The sequence below is a fragment of the Dama dama genome, chromosome 19, assembly GCF_033118175.1.
Source record: "Dama dama isolate Ldn47 chromosome 19, ASM3311817v1, whole genome shotgun sequence".
NCBI lineage: Eukaryota > Metazoa > Chordata > Mammalia > Artiodactyla > Cervidae > Dama > Dama dama.
The window spans coordinates 23487731-23504413 of record NC_083699.1 but is presented as its reverse complement, the minus strand read 5'-3'; the positions used below and the strand labels follow the sequence as shown (position 1 = coordinate 23504413).

The following is a 16683-nucleotide window of genomic DNA, read 5'->3' as shown; positions in this document are numbered from 1 at the left end:
TACATCCTCTAGATATAGATCTCTAAGCAGTCTTTTGTGTTTCTTTGAGAGTCTTTTACATTATGGGCTAGATGAGGAATGAACTAAGCCAATTTCAGGAGGCCAAATTAAGAGAGTATTTACTTTAAAAAAAAAAAAAAAACCTACTATTTGCTGGGTCATATCATCTCATTTAAGCTTCAAAATAGCTGCTAACCAAACATATCACAAAGTTCAGAAAACTGAAGTTATGTATCTCAAATCCAGAGCTTGGATTCAAATTCAAGTCTGCTTAACTCTGAGGCCCAAGCTATTTTCATGCCCTCATTTTGGTATTGACTTTGGGCAGTGGTTACTGGAGACTATAGCAAGAATCTGTCAAAGGTAAAGGACCTGCTTTGCTTTTCACAGACACTACTCTCTCTTCCAATCCTTTCCTCTTTAATCTGTTCACCCACCCACTGTCACTAACTCCCACCATACCAACTGCTTTTGTGCATGCTGCTTGAGATACCACTGTTCACACACTTGAGCTTCAGGATAACAGAAACCCGATAGAGGAATAAAACGGCAGGCTTTTCTGAAGAACAGCAAGGCTTTGGGGAATCTGGAGGACTAGATCCCACTCATGCTTTCATATTTAGAATTACACCCTTGAGTTATAGGGCTGGGGAAACCTTCAAGATCATTAAGCATCATTATTTTACAAAAAAAAGATAATTTGGGAACCCAAAGATGCTTATTAGTCTAACTCACATGACTGAAAAGTTAGGACTGGAATCCAGTTGACCTGACTCCGAGTCCAATGCCCTTTCCACTACTCCCATGGTGCCTCAAATATTCTTCCATGCCTTCTCTGATTATCTGTGACAAGAACATCAGCAGGACTGAACTATATTCAGTAATTTGTTGTTTTTGTTGTTGTCATTTAGTCACTAAGTCATGTCCAACTCTTTGCCACCCAATGAACGGTAGCTCACCAGGCGTCTCTGCTCATAGAATTTTCCAGGCAAGAATACTGGAGTGGGCTGCCATTTCCTTCTCCAGGGGATCCTCCCAATCCCAGGGTTGAACCTGCATTGCCTCTTTGGCAGGCATATTCTTTTACCACTGAGCCACCTGAGAGTCACAAACACTGAAAATACAAGTAGTCCTCCTACCTAATTTTTCTTCCTGTTTTTCCCTCTCTGGTCTCACTATTCCAGTGTTGGCTGATGGAATATAACTGAGATACCTGACCCACATTCCTCAATAACTGTTTTCCCTATAACAACAATTTGCAAATCGGGATGGTGATATGGCATTTTTTCACTTGCCTTTATGCTGTCTATATTTCCTCTTCTATGATCTGTTCTCAACAAAATAATTTTTCCAAAATCAATTACCCTTAGCATCTTCCTATATTCTCACAGGTAATTGGAAGAGGCCTCAAAAAGATTTAGGCAGAAATGAGTGATCATCTTAAGTCCTGATATTTATCAATGCTAGGCAGTATGCTAAGTCCTTTCATAAGTCATTGAATTTTCACAATTCTATCAAGTGGACAATTTCATTAGACATGGTCCTAGAGTTCTAGTCCACTCTAACATACAACAGACCCGATACTCTATTCATTTTTGCTTGCTTCTCTTCCAGCCCATAGTAAGATCTCACTTTCATTAATTAAATTTTTGTAGCCCTAGCAATCACACTGGCAAGATGAAACTTTTATATTGAATTAGACAGTTCCATCCTGCTCCAAAATGTAGAATTTAGAAACTCAAATTCAGTTCAAATGGTGCTGTTCTGCTGTTTCATCTCTTAATATTTACCATAACATATTCCTCCCATTTGTTATCCTTTATTTAAAGATCCCATTATGCCTTCCTAATGCCATTACTGACATTCTGCTTCAAACCTACTCCAGAAGCAAGGCATAACTCATAATTAAATACATAACTTCTATTATATCATCACTGGGTGATTCTGCAAGGATGATGTTGCTGGATTACTCGGTCCCAGGTACCATAATCTTACACTGTCTAGAACCACTCTATCCAATATAGTAGTCACTAGCCATATGTAGTTATTTACCATTTTAATTAGTTAAAATTTAAATGTTAAAAATTCAGCTCCTTAATCACACTAGGCATATTTCAGCTGCTTAATAAAACCATATGTGGCTACTGACTGCCTTATTGGACAATGCAGATATAGAAAATTTCCAGCATTGCAGAAAGCTCTATTGGACAACATTTCTTTAGGAAGTGCTAAAAACATCACAGCAACTGAGAACAGAAATTGGGAATAAGGACTTGGGACTCTGCTTTCAAACTGTTTCCAAGAGAAGAGGAAAATCCACCTGTGCTGAGAACATCCCCCAAAGCCCAAAGATGCTCAAGACAATAAGGCTAGGAAGGAAAAACATGTATCTCACTGAAGGAGCCGATGACTTCTGGAGTTTAATTTCACATAGATTCCTTTTTACCATAAAGTCAAATGTTCTATTTTACTGGTCTTACTGGTTTCCTGAGTTCCAACTTAGAAATAATATAGCAGTTCTTATTCAGAGTTCAAATTTACATATACTTTATATGTAAATATCTTTTATACATATATATATATTTATCTTAAGATAGATAAATAGATCTTAACAAAGGAGTGGATGGTAACTTGAAAGATACTCTTTCAGAGAAAGAGCTGAGATACACTCTCAGCCTGATGTTGGTCAAGCATGCCATTCTCAGGCAATTGTTGCATATGGAATCTTATTACTAAAGGAAAACTTAGAGAAACTGTCTACTCCAGTCTCCAGCAGATCATGCTGGCTTTAATAATAAACACCACTTTGGGGGGAATCATGGTTTATTCATTTCATGGGAACTCTTTATCTCTTAGAGAGGCCTGGATTTTGGAAGAGAGAAATACATTACCTTGGAGCTGAAAAGAGTTTAATTTTCACTGTCTTCAGCTTGAGGGATTTAACTGATTTTGTATCTCAAGAAATAAATAGAACTGACAGTGTAGCTTGGAAACTCATGCTGGTAGCATACAATCATTCACTTAATCAATAAAGTAGTTGAGGAGTGTCATATATTTGCACAGAAAGACTGTGGTCACAGGTGTTTGGAACTCCTATAGCCTAGCACATGGGTGCTCAATAAATATTTGCTGAATTCATACCATTGTTCCAGGTCACTTCATGCCACAAACTCATCTAGCCAAGAAGTGAGTACTCCCCGTGGCATTTTCCCTTATGAAATAAAACAGGAGACAGACACAGAACATCAAATCCTACCCTGATAACCACCCTCCTAACCCCTCTGGGGGCATAGGGAGTGATGGCCAAGACAGACTGTCAGTGAGAACTGGGTCTTGCTGTTCTCCTCCAGGGAACAAGGGACACATCAGTCCAAGAGTGTTTCACTTCATTATGATGAGGCAATTTCACAAACAATACTTAAATGGAACTGTATGATACTTTTCACTTTTACCTTAAAGAGACATTTATTTCCTTAAGAAAGTATTTGATTGGCCTTCATGATTGTTGCAGGCAACTACTATTATTCCTAAGTTCAGAAGGAGCTTAGCTTAAAATGAAAACACATATAATAATGAGAGGAGAGCCGATGACATCACAGTTTGATTGGTCATATAATATTATCCTTTTCCAGGAATAATTGGGCTTCCCTTTAAAAGTTTTAACTGGTGATTACTGACAAAATTGAAAGAAAAACATCTTTCCATTCTAGCAAGTCATTAAGCAAATGTCTGGAATTAGCAGATTCTCACTTGCCAAAGGCAAAATATTCCAACCCAATAAACTGTCCTACAAATGAGCAAGCAGATCTCCATCGTCTGTTCATTTAAAAAATTGTTTTCCTTTGCTTGTTTTAAAAATAATCAGCAAATTTTAAAAAACAATTGCATTCAGGTGTTTGAACACTTTGATGACAAAATGTTTCTCATAATTGTAAAGATTTAATTGTTCATTAGAGAAAATCCTTATATAATATACTATTGTGCCAATATTTTGTAACAATTGCATAACCTAACTCTCTTACTTTGCAAACAGAAAAACTGAGGCTGAGAATGGTCACTCAAGTTAATAACAGAGGCAGAAGCAAGACTTGAGTCTTCTTTCACAATTCACTGCTCCTTGTGTCTTTTAACATCATGCAGCTTCCATTAGTCATTAAAATTTTTATCAATGACTTTAGCCACCAAAACTTTACCAGAGATGCTAAGAGTAGGAAAATGAATATATCTGGATTTCAGATTATTTCCCTTGCACCCTGGTGTGAACTACTAGTCAAGGATAGTCAACAGGTAGAAATTTCATGGCTGGTATTATAAGACAGAAGAAAAGCATTCAAAACTTCAGAATCTTTGTTGCCAAGAATTTGTACAAGGATTTTACTTCTCTTACCTTCATCATCTTCATCTTTAAACCAAGAAATTTGGATTAAATAGTGTTTCAGGTCCTGTAAGATGTAACATTCTATGCTTCTATGAAATGGGGCTGAAGACTTGAATATGCTGCCTCACTGAGCCCAAAGAATCAAAAATAAATGAAAGATTCCTATTTTTACATCATTATTTATTGGAAACTCTGACATGTCATGCTAGTATTTCACCCAGTAACAGCAACCATAATAGTGATGATAATGATCATGATAGCTAATACCCTTACTCTGACCCTAAATGTTGGTAATGTTATTATCCCTTTTTCACAGATGAAGAACTGGATCCCAGAGTACTTAAATAACCTGCCCCAATTCTTATTTCTTTATGGCTGTGCTGGATCTTCACTGCTACACATGGGCTTTCTCTAGTTGTGGAGATTGGGGGCTACTCTCTCGTTGCAATGCTCAGGCTTCTCATTGCAGTGGCTTCTCTTGTTGTGGAGCATGGGCTCTAGGGCGTTCAGGCTTCAGTAGTTGTGGTGCACGGACTTAGTTGCCTCATGGCATGTGGAATCTTCCCAGACCAGGGATAGAACCCGTGTCCCCTGTGTTGGCAGGCGAATTCTTAACCACTGGGCCACCAGGGAAGCCTGACACTTCTTCTTTGAAAACCACTAGTCTCTCAGATAACTGATGTGAATCATTTTTAGGCCACAACACATAAGCCCCTTCTCTGGGGAATTTTCACTTTACCTACATTGTCTGGCTAGAATACCAATCACAAGGTGAATAGAACTTCAGGTCTCTGGTTCTGATGAAGTTACATAGGGATCTGTATTGTCTTTCTGCAAGATGGCTCTTGTCCTTCTGTAAGTTACGCCACTGATCAATTGTTTCAGTAGTTCAGTACTGAATGTTGTTGCTTTGCACCATACTGCTTTTCCCAGAATACATGAACTGCCTGTACTGCCAGAAATGAATGAATGCTGGTTCAGGATCCATCACCTTTTAAGGCTACAAATGTCAGCCTACCACATCTTCACTGTTCAGTAGAGTTTTCTGGCTTTTGCCTCCAGGTTTTTTACTCAGAGTGACAATCTAGACAGCTTTTAAGGCAGAGAAGGAGAGCTTCCAGAGTGTCATTTCCTAGTGATGGGCTTCTATCAAAAATAAGACTAAAATTTTCAAAATCATGTGTAGAATTCATTTTCTTTTCATTAACCCTACCTTAATACCAAATTACTCAAATAGAATACATCACAGTACCTATCTACCTCACTGTGGATTTTAACATGTGCTAAGTCTGCTCCTCATATCACAAAGAAGGCCAATGAGATACTCCTTGTGAACCATAAGGTCTTTACAAAAGAAAGGATGGATTTTCTGTCCTTTTGGTTCTTTTCAAAAATAGCTCTCAGGTTGCCGATATCCAGTCCTGAACCTGACTCAACAGCCAAATCAAAGTCTTTAGGGTTAAGAAGACCTTAGATCTAAGCTTGCATGTCTAGAAAATGGTTATTAACAATAAGGGAGGCTTCCTGGTTTCTTCTAAAATCACTAGTTCTCAACCTCAGGTGCTATCTCACTAAAGGGTTTTTTTTTTTCTTACAAACACTGGGGGTAGGGTGAGGTATTATCACTGGCTTTGGCATCCCGGGATCAGGGATGCTAAATACCCTGCACCAGGCAGGACAACCCTGCACAATTAAAAAAAAAAAAAAAAATACCACCTGAAATGCCAATAGCACTCCCCCTACACTGAGAAATCATGCTTAAAGTGAGATGCTGTTCCAGCTTCCTAATTCCCCAGTTGATACAGAGAATTTACTTTGGTATCCTTCCCCAGATGGAATGCAGCCAATGTGAGGTCTACAGCAGCTCAGAAGCATTACTGGGATTCCAGTAATTTTATTGAACTCAGGGCTGGTTCATGGCAGACATCAGAATCATGAAGTCTATTCTCACAGCTATGAGAAACCTCAGAAATCACCCCAACCAGCCTTCTCCCTTCCCTATGTTTTAAAGATGAAGTAATTAAAACCCAGGAATGTTAAGTGACTTGCCTAAGGTCAGCCAGCAAATTAGTGACCGGACAAAGACTAGAGCCCAGTCCATCCTCTTTGTTCATAGCATTTTGCCCTGCTCTGTACTGCCTTCAGGAATTGTATTCATCCTTGGAGCACAATCCAGTGTAACACACAGTGTGATTATTAAGTATTTATGAAGCTCCAAGTCTTCCATTGCTCACTATTAAGATATGGTTCCTTAATAACAACCAGGTAAGAGATCATATCCTGGGCTACTTCTACACAAGAGCATTCTTCTTAGAAATATAGATAAGCAGCATACTCAACACATGGGCATGGCATTCTTCCCCCGCCTCACACACCCTCCCCTGCCTCCTCGTTTCAAACTGCCAGAGATTATAGAGGCACAGCCTGAACAGAAGGCATCTTAATCTCCGGTGATTCTGTAAATAATATGCTGTTCATGCTTGCATATAAATGATCACAGCCTCTCTACTTTCCAGATGAGGGAGACTTCAGAAAGATGAAGTTGCCTGCACACAGAGCATGTCAGAGAGAGCATTTTCAGACTCCAAGCACCAGCTCTCTTTGTAGCAGGGTTAAATTTTTCACCCATCTGCACATTCCTATTTATCCAGGCTTATGGTCTTAAATTTCACCTCACAGTCAAGTTAGTTTGTGCATAGATTCTGAAATTGCTTATTTCCTACTTTTCATTCTCTGGCCACCTTTCTTCCACCTCTCATCCAATGTACATCCAATAGAGATCATCTAAACCAATCCACTCAATTTACAAGAGATGGAACTCTCTCTCTGAAAGCCAGAGAGGCAAAGCTGCCCGTTCAAGGTTGCACAGCTAAAAGTAGTACTGTAAATGGACTAGATTCGCTGACTCCCACCCCCATGCTTTTCCCTCCACACCAAGCTGTGACTTTCCAGGGGTAGGTAAAAGAGTATCTTCCCACTCCCCACACACCTCCCATTCGCTGACCAACCCCTTAAGGATGGATGGAAATGACTGGCTGCACTGTGCTCTGATGCTTATTCCAAGACCTTGTTTAGAATATCCACAATTTACTGTCCCTCACATTGTATTGATCCATCTATCACATTAAGAAGCTGGTTATGGAGGACACTTTCTAATCCAGAGGATATATATAATCAATGTCATCAAGGCAGAGATCACCACAGAAAACTGTGCCCAAGAAAAAAGAGGGCATGATCCATGGATCCCATTACTTGATAATGGAGCAAAGTTCACCCCGCATTCACTGTAAATGGCAGGTCATTGGATTCATAATCCCAGAAAGCAGATAATGGGGTAAATGGGTAGGATTAAAAGAATAAGAAAGTTAAAAAAAGACAACTCCTAAACCATGTCTGCTTTAGGATCAAGGTGTTTTTCCTGAATTGATCAGTATGTGTTCATGCTAAGTTGCTTTAGTCGTGTCCAACTCTTTGCTACCCAGTGGACTGTACCCCACCAGGCTGCTGTCCATGGGATTCTCCAGGCAAGAATACTGGAGTGGGTTGCCATTTCCTTCTCCAGGGAATTGATTAGCATGTTACATTTAATTTAATGTACACAAGGCTTACAATAATAGGGTTTTTCTTTTTTTTTAGAAAATCAATGAAACATTTTCTATTTAAATTCATTCTGAGGAATCATTTTAAAACAAAAACAGGTGCTGTTTCAGTAAAAATTGCACTGAAAAGAGAATTGGTGAAGAAATTTAACAACCAGCTTCTTAGGCAGGGTTTCATATGGTCATGATTGTCTCATCATCTGACCAGGCTTATTAGGTTTAGAAACTTGATTTTATCAGTTCTATCAAAAGTCTTCCAGCTCTGCAGAGTCAAGCCATGCTCCCCAAATCCCAAGAGACTGATCTGATGACTAGATGCCAATACAGTCACTCCAATGTAGGATGCTTGCTAGTGTTGCCCAGGTCATTTCCATCCTGGTATTAGGATAGTAAGAAAACCGAGCGAGTGATCGAAGATGACTTGAGAGCACAAGATCAGGATCAGTGGAGTTGGAGAAGCAGGCTCAGGAAATCTACCATCCATGCTGAAACAGGGCCTAGAGAATTCTTCCAAATTCCACCAAGAACACCTTTCAGATTACTGGAACATTGGGCCCTCCAAGTGGAGGATCTTGTTTCCCCTTTCCCCAGTGTTAGAGAGACTTTGGAAAATTATTTCAGTAGAAGGTATACTTTAGCTTCTGTGCATCCCTCATCTTCTGTTAGGATATTCTTTCATACATGTTATAACTACTTAACTCATAGCTTGTCTTATACTTAGTTTCATTCTAGTCTCCTTTAGGGAGTTCTGATAGATGCCCCAGTTTAACCACCAGTCATGAATAAGCCACCCTAGTGGTTGGGTTATTTCTCTGAGGGGCAAATCTCTTGTATTTTGTGCACATTCTATTTATTCCACTTCTCAGAGGGTGCCATGATCTGACCTCACTCTGAGAGAACCGGGTCTGGTTTATCCTTGTCAGAAATCTTCATGTGTGGACCCTGACATTTGAAACTGTATTCATTAGTCACTCTCAACACAGAAAACATTCATGGGGTGACTATGACTCATCCATAAAAATGCCAAAGGAATCAACTCTCAAAAGGTTTTAAAAAAAAAAAATCAGACACCATTGTTACCTCTGCCAGAGGTCAAACAATCATTTAACTGTTTTTATTCTCTCCTTGAGCAGGCTAGTTATCCTAGTTCCAAGCAGGCATAAACTGCAACAGACGGTCTGGGATTCATCTTAAGTTCTTTCCTAGTCACATAGACTTTTGACACACTTTCTATTCCAGCATCAGAACATAGAGGAAGAAAATATCTCAATGAGTATAGACTGTTGTGCCAGAAATAAGTTCCTGATATAGACAACTAAAACATGCCACCATAGAACTTAACTGTCAAACAGAAACAAGACTTCTCCATTTCATTTCTGTCTTAGTGACTAGCTGTGTTCTTCTTTTCTGCCCCCAAGTCTATTCCAAACCGGCTGTAAATAAATATTATGGGGCCAACACAGTAATCCTAGGTATCTGGGGAGAACCTGTCAGTTGAGCTTTGTGATGTCATCTCTTCACACTCGTGATTCCAATATGGCAAGTTACTGAAGTCAGGGATAATTACATGATAATACTTCATATTATTCTACATGATAATACTTCTGATAATGGTCACAACAGCTCACATGTATTCATTTAATCCAAGGAGTAGGTCTATTTATCCCAATTCTTCATATGAGAATTATCAAATTTAAATGACGTGCCCAAGGTCTCAGAGCCAGATTCAGATCTGTGCTACCTGACACCAAAATCCTCCCCATTCGTACTACTCATCCACAATTTTCTTAATTAATTAATTTATTTTAATTGGAGGATAATTACTTTACAATATTGTGACAGGTTTTGCCAAACATCAGCATGAATTAGCCACAGGCGCACATGTGTCCCCCCAGCCTGAACCCGCCTCCCGCCTCCCTCCCCACCAAATCCCTCTGGGTTCTCCCAGAATACCGACTTTGAGTACCCTGCTTCACACATTGAACCTGCACTGGCCATCTGTTTTAAACATGGTAATATACATGTTTCAATGCTATTCTCTCAAATCATCCCACCCTCGTCTTCTCCCATATAGTCTAAAAGTCTGTTCTTTACATTTGCGTCTCTTTTGCTGTCTTGCATATAGGGTCATTGTTATCGTCTAAATTCCATATATATGCATTAATATACTGTATTGGTATTTCCCTTTCTGACTTACTTCACTCTGTATAATAGGCTTCAGTTTCATCTACCTCTTTAGAACTGACTCAAATGCATTCTTTTTTTATAGCTGAGTAGTATTCCATTGTGTATATGTACCACAACTTCCTTATCCATTCATGTACTGATGGACATCTAGGTTGCTTCCATGTCCTATCTATTATAAACAGTGCTACAGTGAACATTGGGGTACATGTGTCTCTTTCAATTCTGCTTTCTTTGGTGTGTATGCCCAGCAGTGGAATTGCTGAATCATATGGCAGTTCTATTTCCAGTTTTTTAAGGAATCTTCACACTGTTCTCCGTAGTGGCTACACCAGTCTGCATTCCCACCCACAGTATAAGAGGGTTCCCCTTTCTCCACACCCTCTCTAGCATTTACTGTTTGTAGACTTTTTGATGGCAGCCATTCTGACCAGTGTGAGATGAAACCTCATTGTGGTTTTGACTTGCATTTCTCTAATAATGAGTGATGTTGAGCAACGTTTCATGTATTTGTTAGCCATCTGCATGTCTTCTTTGGAGAAATGTCTGTTTAGTTCTTTGGCCCACTTTTTGATTGGGTCATTTATTTTTCTGGTATTGAGCTGCATGAGCTGCTTATATATTTTGGAGATTAATTCTCTGTCAGTTGTTTTGTTTGCTATTCTCTCCCATTCTGAAGGCTGTCTTTTCACCTTGCTTATAGTTTCCTTCATTGTGCAAAAGTTTTTAAGTTTAATTAGATCCCATTTGTTTATTTTTGTTTTGTTTTGTTTTTCCATTACTTTGGGAGGTGGGTCAGAGAGGATCTTGCTGTGATTTATGTCAGAAAGTGTTTTACCTCTGTTTTCCTCTAAGAGTTTAATAGTTTCTGGTCTCACATTTAGATCTTTAATCTACTTTTGAGTTTATTTTTGTGTAACTCATCCACAATTTTAAAATTCTCTCTGAGACAGACTGATCCTAATATATCTTACATGAGTACACGGATGACAAGAATGACTTTGCAAGTGCACTTACCTTCATGGCCTTATCAGAGGAGTTAGACCCAGAGGTCCAAAGACTTGATGTGGAACTGTGAAAAAGTCGTACTTTTTCTAGGCCTCAGTCACTCCATCTAAGAAAGAAAAATAATAGTGGCTCTTTAGTTATTCACTCATTCAACAAATATACTAAAAACTGAAGTGACAATGGACAAAAACACAGGTTAAGAGCTGTTAACAAAAATAGGAACCCCTGTTCAGATTATTGTTGTTAAAATAAAGATACTACTAAGTGCCAATGGCCTAGGGTATGTGGAAGACTCCACTCAAGATTGTTTTGGGTTAGTTTCTTAATCAGCAAAGCAGTTTGAATTCTTCTCATGTATCTGTCAAGTAAAACTACAGGCCCAACTGACCAATGTAGTGCAAGTTATTACTTATGAAAAACAATAGCCTGGATCCTCAAGGTTCCTGTGAATGGTTTCTGAAGACAAATTTGTTCTAAGCGATGACTTAAATTATTACAGAACTTCAAAGTGCCTTTTCATTTGCCTAAGGAACTCATTTCTTTCAGGGAAGGCTGAGATTATGTGATTACCACAAAGCAAGAACATAGGATAGGGAGACTAATAATCTGCAATGGGAGAACGGATGGCAAAAGAGATATTTATAAAGAAAACAGAAGGGGTAATTTAAAACGAAGGGAAGTTAAGGCCATTTTGAAAGCCCATTTTGTTCAGTTTAAGAAAATTCTTAAGTTTAAGCTTGCTGATGAACTAGAGAATATTAAGAAAACCCTGAATGAGAGAGTAAAAAAAAAAAACTTGCTGCTCAGTTGCTAAGTCGTGTCTGACTCTTTGCGACCCCATTGATTGTAGCGCTTCAGGCTTCCCTGTCCTTCACTATCTCCCGGAGTTTGCTCAAACTCATATCCATTGAGTCAGTGATGCCATCCAACCATCTCATCCTCTGCCGCCCCTTTTCTCCTCCTGCCGTCTATCCTTCCCAGCATCAGGGTCTTTTCTGATGACTCTTCACATCAGGTGGTCCAACTTTAGCTTCAGCTAAAGTCAACCCACAAAAAGGAGTGGGAAGAGATGGCATTCTTCCTAAAGCCCTTTCCCTAGAAAGGAAGAGTTAGAGAAGGAGGAGCAGAAGTGTTTGCTGGGCGGTGAGAAGTGAGATGCGTTTCCTTCCCCTCAATCAAAGCCTTTACCGCGTCCCAGGCTTGAGAGTAAGAGACATCTCACACATAAATAAGCAGATGGCTCTTTCTTCAGTTCTGAATCATCCAGTTTGTCCCCAGTTTTCAGAAGTCACTTGGCAAAAGGCATCATCATGAATCCTTAACGAATGATTGCAAATTCACCAAGCCTAGAAGCCTAATTTATACACAGGAAACTATTTGGACTTTTAAAGTAATTTTCTCCTGTTAAAAAAGGGACATCAAGCCTTTCTTAACATAAAAACAAAACAAACACAGACTCAAAAAAATCAATGGGGAAGCACTGCCATAGAAAATGAAGGAAATTTGCCAGCCTAATCTCAAAGCTTAACTTGTTTGGAGGGCCAGTTTCCAGTCAAAAAGTAGGATAAATAAGAGTTGTAAATGGAATGTTAAAATGTGATTTATGACTTGACTGTGTCATATCACTCAAGGTGATCCATTTTAACTTAGCTTTAAATAGCAAAGCAAAGTTCTCAGTGTTGGCTTTTTTTGTTTGTTTTTTAGTGAACTATAAAGTGGTCCTTACTGGAATTTATTTGCTGCTCAGCTGCTTGCAGTTTTTTTGGAGAAGTGTTTCATTACAAGCTCGATGGCTATAAGATTAGTAAAACTCATCTCTCCTGGACCTTGAATGCTGACCTAAGGGGATTAAGCTTTAAGCCACAAGCAGTGGGAGCCACCAAAGGTTTTAGTATGGTAAAAGTTGTGACCAGAAGTGTGACAGAAGGTTCTGGCACCAGTGAGTGGGATACCTGAGGGAGACAGAGAGAGGGTGGGAACAGAAAAGTCAAGTCAGGAGATTAAACTGTCAAAAACATTCAAAAGAAAGAGCATTTCATAGCTGTAGAATCAGGGGCCATTGTTATTTCTTGGCTGGTGTTGAATCATGTCGCCTGGATCTGGAGGTGAGCACAGGTCCCAGGACTAGGGCTCAAGAGTACTCTCTCCTTGACTTCACACCTGACCCACGCCCTCCCCCCCACTTTCTGTCAGCTGACTGGAACCCCTCTCCACTCCTGGTGAAAGGGTTGGTGGGGATGGGCTGGAGTGCAGAGAGAGGTAAACCAGATGAGCTTTACCTGCCTGGATCCAAGATGGTGCCAAGAAGGCACCACGGGAAGCGAAGCAGGGATGGTGGTTTCAGGCCAGTCTCCCTAGCAGCATGTGCCTCACCTCGCACAGGTTTCTTTGCTTTTCTGGGCCTGAGATGCCTCAACCTTCCAACAGAAAGGCTACTGTGGATGATTGCCATGGTTCTTTCCAGCTTGAGAATTTATAAAATCAGCAGTGTGTTATTAATTTAAAGATGCATTTCATGGACCACATTCAATTCAGTTCAATTCCAGGGTGGACAGTGTGCAAAATGCCAAAGCTCCTAAGGGTTTGATTTTCTCCCTTTATTCACCACCACTCCATTTCTTGTATTTTTCCATTATTTTTCAGATAAAGTATTTTCCCCCCATTCCTTTCCCTTGCCCCCACCCCGCCCTGTTTTCTGGTGGTAGCAGGGAGGGGACTGTTTCCATAAGACAAGACAATGAGATCATCTGTTTATTGACAGGACAAGGGACTAGTCGGCCAGCTCTTTTCCACATCATTCTGCTGATGACCTGCAGTCCTCTACCAGCAGGAAGAGGAAGTTGAACTCAACCTCCCTTCTGAATTTTGTTTTTTAATCACTGCTTTCTCCACAAAGCTGCAGGCTTCCAGATGTTCTGGGCAACTCTCCCTCACTGCCTACAGGTCAAGCAAGATGATTGCTGTTACCCACTTTTCCCTAGGAAAACTAATAAAGAAGGAGGCTATTTATACTGTCTTGCTGTAGTTTAACTTGACAATAATTAATATGCATGTGCACATGTACACACACAGCCCAGCCTCTTGAATGCAACTGCATCTGTTTAACCATGGCCCACTCAAATCTAGCCAGAGAGCAGGGCCATTGAGGCCTCACTCCCGAGGAAATGACTGAACCCTGAATTAGTCACTTGTCTTTTAGTCCCCTGAGCTACTATTCCATTTGAGAACTATCAAATACTTGTCTTGCTCATCTCAGTGGAAGCTGAGCTCAGCTAGGGTCTCCCCTATTTTACTGCCCCACCCCACCCCCAACCCCAGCTCAAGACTTTCAACCCCCCACTCAGCATCTTACTTCCTACACCAGTCTGGTTAATATTCTAAGCACAACTTCGTCACCTCTAAAGAAGGAGAAACAGACCAGCATAGGAAGTGAGAATCTATTTCTTCCAGTGCTCACAGCCTAAGGAGGCTAGAGATTTCCTCCTAACAATCCAGGATTCTGCGATGAAAACCAGGTTACTGGGCAGCTAGAAATACTTTAAAAATAAATACCCAAGAGAGGCCTATGTGGATGTACATGGAGCCCAAAGCTGGAGAGATGAGGAAAGACCTACTTGCCAAAAAAGTATTATAGAAAATGTAAATTATTATTAAAGTTAGCAGAAGCAGTTGATCCAGCCCCATCTCCTAGAGCAATAACAATAATATCTGTATTTTAATCTAGTACATACCACACACTTCATATACATTAACATGAATTAGCACAACAATCCTAATAAGGTGGGCATTTTTAACGCCCATTTTTTTAGAAAAAGAAAAGCTCTTCCCTGGTGGCTCAGGTGGTAAAGAATCTGCCTGCAATGCAGGAGACCTGGGTTTGATCCCTGGGTCGGGGAGATCCCCTGGAGAAGGGAATGGCAACCAACTCCAGTATTCTTGCCTGGAGAATCCCATGGACCGAGAAGCCTGGCGGGATATAGTCCGTGGGTTCCCAGAGAGTCAGACACGACTGAGCAGACTAATACTTTAGATAAAGAAACCAGGCTCAGAAAGACCATAACTCTAACACAGATCTGTCTGACTTCAGAGACTAGAGATGATTACTTCTGCAAAAAGATAAACTGATGAAACTTAAACTTGGTAAAATAAAACCAAAGCCAGTAAACTGGAGGCAGAACTTCTGGGTCCAGGGACCAGCAGTGTGACCCTGGGCACATCCTTTAGGCCACACTTTCTTGTCTATGAAATGCCAAGTTTGGGATCCAACCATTTCTTCCAACCCAGCACCTGGGAGTGAGCTTTCTAGTCCCTGCATGTCTCTGCCACAGGAGCCAACAGCTAAAATCTTACCTCAGCACCACAGATCTCTAACAACAGGAAGTGCCACTTCAGAGGCTCTGGAAATGACTCAGAAAATCATTCTGTTCTCCAAAGAGAACCTGTAATTTATATGACTGTGATTACCCCACCGGTCAGGGCCTAGGTAACACTCAGCACTGTTTATTCCTCCAGCATTCCATTCCACGGCACTCTGACAACATTGGAGACAGGAGCTGTGCTCAGCTTTCTAAACACGTGGGTTTAAAGGGGATTGTGACTCGAAAATGAAACAGGGTAAAAAAATCTATATTACAACCCACACATACCTCTTATGTGAAAACGTGTTAATGGCAGGGAGGGCTGGGGTTATTTACCAGCAAGGAGCCTTCATTTAATAAAAGGAATCACCAGGAGTCCTAAATAGTGTATGTTTATAGTCTGCAGAGACTGAACTTGATGGAGAGATAGATACTAAACCAACATGACTGAATGCAGATCAAAACCAAAGTGAGAACATGCGTTATTTAAATTGAAGACAAGATATCCTGTTTACGAAGGTTTGCTTTACACATAAGCGTTAGGAACCAGTGTTCGCTGAACTGATGTGATGGCAGGAGCCCTCTGGGTACAAATCTACATAGAGGGGCTGGATGCACACGGGTGAGGGAGGGAGAAAGGAACATGGAGGTAAGATGTGAGGGAGCCTCATTTCTGCTTAGAGAGACATCATGGCAGTAAAAATTGTAATGACAGGGGGAAAAAAAGGATGTTGTTAGAAAAGAGGATGATATATGGTGCTATTCTTCGAGTTGAACAACCAAAAATGAACCTTTGTCTAAGCCATCTAGAATATCAATAGGGCTTCTTCAGTCAGTATGTTAACCATTAAAGAGAGTTTGACAAGCAAAAGCAATATTTCTTGTAGCAAGGCCAGCAATCAGACAATGCTAGCATAAACAACATCTCCCAGGAGGAATCAGGAAATCTTATTACTGCCTTTGTGGTTTACCATGTCCTGACCCACAAACAACAAAACTACCAACAACACACTGTGGATTGCCTTTTAAAGTTTATACTCCCTTTTCACGTGGCAGTTCTTATTTAATCCTCTTCACAACTCTTCAGGGTAAGCAGAGCCAATATATTATCTTCATTTTGAAGACAAAGAAACAGGTTCAGAAAGGTAGACGGGTT

General features: G+C 40.2%; 1 protein-coding gene and 1 long non-coding RNA gene across 2 annotated transcripts in view; one reads left to right on the top strand and one right to left on the bottom strand.

Annotated features, from left to right (window-relative positions):
* The window catches only part of SLC7A14 (solute carrier family 7 member 14), a 108881-nt gene that overhangs the window by 1840 nt on the left and 90358 nt on the right, over positions 1-16683 (top strand). The gene's annotated exons all lie outside the window — the stretch shown is intronic.
* Positions 1-16683, bottom strand: part of LOC133073893 (uncharacterized) — a 72478-nt gene that overhangs the window by 55159 nt on the left and 636 nt on the right. Inside the window, exon 2 of the long non-coding RNA XR_009697061.1 lies at positions 11179-11275. This is a non-coding gene — a long non-coding RNA (uncharacterized LOC133073893). The remainder of the gene's footprint in view (positions 1-11178; positions 11276-16683) is intronic.